Below are 4348 nucleotides of genomic sequence, written 5' to 3' on the forward strand. Positions count from 1 at the left end.
GAGGAAGAGCCTCAGCCAGCTCCACACCGCGCCCAAAGGCCAAATGAAATATAAGTATTTCGATGACTGTCGTGCTTTTAAAATCCAGCCAGGAGTGGTGGCGCACGCCTGTAATCCCAGCACCCGGGGAGGCTGAGGCAGGAGGATCCCCGTGAGTTCGAGACCAGCCTGACTACAAAGTGAGCTCAAGGCCAGCCTGAACTGCATAGTGAGACCCTGTCTCCAAAAGACAAAAAATCAAATCAAATCAAATCAAACCCAGACAGGCCAATAGAAGCCCAGAGTCGCTTCCTTTAGTTCAGCTTTTCTCGATCACTTTGCATGGCTCGTTTGCCCAAGCCATTTTACCCCTCCAGTGCACTTCCTAACAAAGCAGCTTCGCTGAGGCTCCTCACAGCGAGGATAGGGCGGGCCCTTCGTCACCACTGGCAACACAGACGCCGCTCAGAAGTCGAGCTGCTCCCCAAGCTCACATGGCGGGGGCCACCAGCAACGATCTCCAGCAGACACCAATCGCGTTCTGCTGCTGGAAACCACGGTGTGGACAAACGGGGCAGAGCTGCTCCCAGAGAACACAGATGTGAGATACTCTCGTCTCCTCCAGGCTGAGCAGGTAGTTTCAGGGCCCTGTGCTCTCCCCTCAGCACCATGGCTCCAGCCCCACAAAAAGTTAAAAAGACAAAAACTTTTCGAAGGGATATGGAAGCTGGGCAAGAGGAACTCTGGGAGGCTGAGGCAGGAGGATCAAAAGTTTGAGCCCAGCCTGACCAACTTAGCAACATGGCGAGTCCCCTGTCTCAAAATAAAACATAAAGGTCAAGGGTTGGGGATGTACCTCAGTGTGATACCCCTGGGTTCAATCCCCAGTACTAGCAGAAAAAAGCCCACATGGAATACCTACATCAAGTTTGGGTGCTGGATGACTAGGAAGACACCAAGGAGCTATGAGAACTAAAAGCCATTTCCCAGGTGTGAAATCCAGTCTTGAAGCCACCAGCATCCTGACAAGTGGGGCAGGCAGGGACCCAGGGGCCGGGTGGGTCGCGCTGGCTTGCAGGGTGAAGGCCCTTGCTGGTGTGGGGTTTGCGCCCTCAGCAGGTCAGCAGAGGTCAGCTAGGGAAGCCCAGTGAAAGTCACCCTCAGCCTGCTTCCAGGGTTCATCCACTACCAACCACACAGGTAAGTCGGAGCTGTGACAAGCTCCCTCCCCACCAGTCTCTCCCGGGCCTACCTTCCCCGGTTTACCTGGCGCCACCGTTCCTGTCCCTTCTTCCTGCTCCCAGGCCCTGGTCCAAGTCCTCCTCATATCTGGTGCCGTTCGTGGTCAGGGCCGCTCCCTGCTCAGCTCCACTCTCCCCTCTGTCCCCCTCCGAGGGCTGCCGCAGGGTGCAGCGCAAATGCCGCCTGCTGCTCGGGTCACTCAGCGGTCCCCCCGCGGACCCCAAGCTCCAGCCAGTGCTAGAACCCCCGGCACAGGCCACAAGGCCACGTCTAGGTCCCAACACCCTCTGGGCTCACACTGACACCTCCACCTGCAACGGTCTAATGCTCAGATCAGAACCCACGTGATTCACACGACTCACAACACACGTGTCAGAAGGAAAAGTCAGAGCAATCGAACCATCGTAGGCAGCTTTGTTTTCAACTGTAGAAGTGGGGGGCACTTTGGTCCACGAAGTAAACCAAGGATTATGATGGCCCAAGCAAAAGAAGTGGCTTTCATAGACAGAAGGGCAGGAAGAAATGGAAAGCAAAAGTAGCTTGGTCATTTCCAGGTTTACGTCTCTGGTGTAAGGTGGGGAACTGGACAGGAGAATCACTGATGGTTCACGTCGGCCTGTTTCAGGGCGCTTCCTCCGTGTGAGGGGGACAGCAGCGAGATGCTCGTGGAACCGGCCTGTTTGGGAAGCACGGTGTTAGCTCCCATCCCAGGTTCTCGGAACGTCAGGTTGACAGCTGCTGCTCCACGCGCGGGGTGATTTGGGACTTTAGAGTCTGCGACTCCGTTGTGACTTTCACCCTGGTTCTGCTGGAGCTCGTTCCAAAGCAACAGCTTCCTGTGACTTCTATTTAACACTTCTGCTCTTCTGTACTCTGTGTTCTCTGGTTGGTATTTTATTTTTATCTCTTCCCTTGTTTCCCTGGAAAAAAATATTGTGTTCCATTGTGACACTCTATAACCTAAGGAAAAGAGATGTGAATTCCCTACTTTTGAGCCAAAAGAGAGGAATCCGGGGATGTCTTTGCTGCCTTTGTTTTAGATATTGAGGATTAAACTTGGGGCCTCTGCACTGAGCTAAATCCTCGGTCTGTTTTGTTATATATTTTGAGACAGGGTCTTGCGAAGTTGCCCAGACGGGACTTGAACTTTGGTTCTTCCTGTCTCAGCCTCCCTTAGTGCTGGGATCATGGGTGTGCGCCAGGACCAGCTCCTGGTTTGTGTTTTGAGACAGGGTCTCGCTGCGTGGTCACAGCTGCTCTTGGACGCGCTGTGCGGCCTGCCTTCCTTGCTCCCTCTGTGGTGGGAGCCAGACCAGAGCTGACCGCGGAGGGAAGGGGCTGCTGGGAAGACTGGGTCCCAAGAGGAAGGCATCGTGTCCGCGTGCCAGCGAAGCCCGCTCTGCCCAGGGCGTTCACTGGGGCCCGGGCACAGCCACAGCCATCCTGAGCAGCTCCGGCTCGTTTCCCTTGAAATCCTCCGTTAGGCAAGAGATGCGGTAGAAAGTGTGGGGCCACAAGCTGCGTTTGTCCAATCCGGAGGACACCCCCGTCCACTCAGCCACCTGAGCCCCCGGTCTAGGAGTTTCCTCTGATTTTCCTTCTCCCTCCAGGCCGTGAGCAAGTATCACAGATTCCACCTCGAGGGTTCGGTGAGCCATCCTCTCCTCTCCAGACCCAGCGTCCCAGGAGACTGCGGCTAGCGGAAACCCTCCAGGTGCTTCGAAGGCTTCCCCACGCCCACGCCGGTCTCCTGGCCAGCACCCTCTCACCGCAGCTGGGGCTCACGCTAAGACGTGAAGTCTGAGCCGGTGCCATACTGCACATCTGGAATCCCAGCTCTTTTGAGTGTGAGGCCAGCCTAAGCTACGTCGCGAGACCTTGTCTCAATACACACACACACACACACACACACACACACACACACACACTCATTCCAGATTTGCCTTGAACTTGTGGGTAGCCTGAAAAAATACACATATAACATAATGCACAGATAATTTCTCAGCTACATGGGAGGCTAAGGCAGGAGGATTGCAAATTCCAGGCCAGCCTGGGCAATTTAGTGAAATACCATTTCAAAAAAGTTTTTGTTTTTGTCTTGTCTTGCAGTACTAGGAATTGAATTCAGGCCCTTCGCACTGAGCCACATCGCCAGCCCTTTAATTTTGCTGTTGTTGCTCTTTGTTTGTTTGAGATTAGGTCTTGCTAAGTCACTAATTTGCCCAACTTGTGATCCCCCTGCCTCAGCCTCCTAAGTGCTGGGATCGTAGGTGTGCACCATCGCACCCGGTTTAATGTCATTCCTGGAGAGTCTGACCCCACTGGAGGGAGGTGCGTGCCTGGACACGGCAAACACGTCCAGAAGTGGGCACAGAGCCCTAGGGAGAACGTGACTTAGCTCCTGGAGGAAGGCTTGGAGGTTACAGTAAATAATTTTAAAACAATCAAATAGGGTAGAGCAGCACTCAGGAGGCTGAAGCAGGAGGACTGCCATGAGTTCGAGGCCAGCCTTGGAACTACATAGTGGAGACCTGTCTCAGAAACAAAACAAAATCCAATAAAACAAAACAAAAACTCAAATACCTTCCCATGTCCCTAGGTAGCATCTTAATGCCTTCTAGGGAGAATACTCTTTTCTTAAACTGCTCTCTGGGGTTTAACCTATTTCTCAGGAGCTACTTAGATCTTACGAGCCACTGCCTCCTACCCTAAAGCCAGTAACTGGTGCAAGGAAGAACTGGCCTCAGGCCATACGTGGTGGCACACGCATGTAATCCCAGCACTAAGGAGGCTGAGGCAGGAGGATTGTTGTGAGTTTGAAGCCAGCCTGGGCTACAAAGTGAGTTCAAGACCAGCCTGAACTGCACAGTGAGACCCTATCCCAAAAAGACAAAAAAAAAAAACAAAAAAAAAAAAAAAAAAAACAACTAGCCTTGATGAATTTGCTAACATTTCAATAACGGTAGGGTCAGATTTGATAACCTGAAAAATATCATTCCCAGAAGATTTTTGAGAAGGCATTAATCACGACTTAATAATTTCGTATATTTGTGAGTGTGTGTTCACCCTCCCTCCAGGCCTCTGTCGGGGGGGAAGCACCGTGTATGGGATTTATCATCATTTTCAT

At 52.6% G+C, this 4348-nt stretch overlaps 1 long non-coding RNA gene across 1 annotated transcript; it reads left to right on the forward strand.

Annotated features, from left to right (window-relative positions):
- Nucleotides 1–410: 410 nt before the first annotated feature.
- On the forward strand, nt 411–1904 carry LOC102010003. Its single transcript, XR_262438.1, has 3 exons — nt 411–613; nt 1096–1179; nt 1847–1904. It is a non-coding gene; the product is annotated as an uncharacterized LOC102010003 (long non-coding RNA).
- The last annotated feature ends 2444 nt before the right edge of the window (nt 1905–4348 follow it).

This window comes from Chinchilla lanigera, unplaced genomic scaffold (assembly GCF_000276665.1).
Source record: "Chinchilla lanigera isolate Chin_1 unplaced genomic scaffold, ChiLan1.0 scaffold00046, whole genome shotgun sequence".
Classification (NCBI taxonomy): domain Eukaryota; kingdom Metazoa; phylum Chordata; class Mammalia; order Rodentia; family Chinchillidae; genus Chinchilla; species Chinchilla lanigera.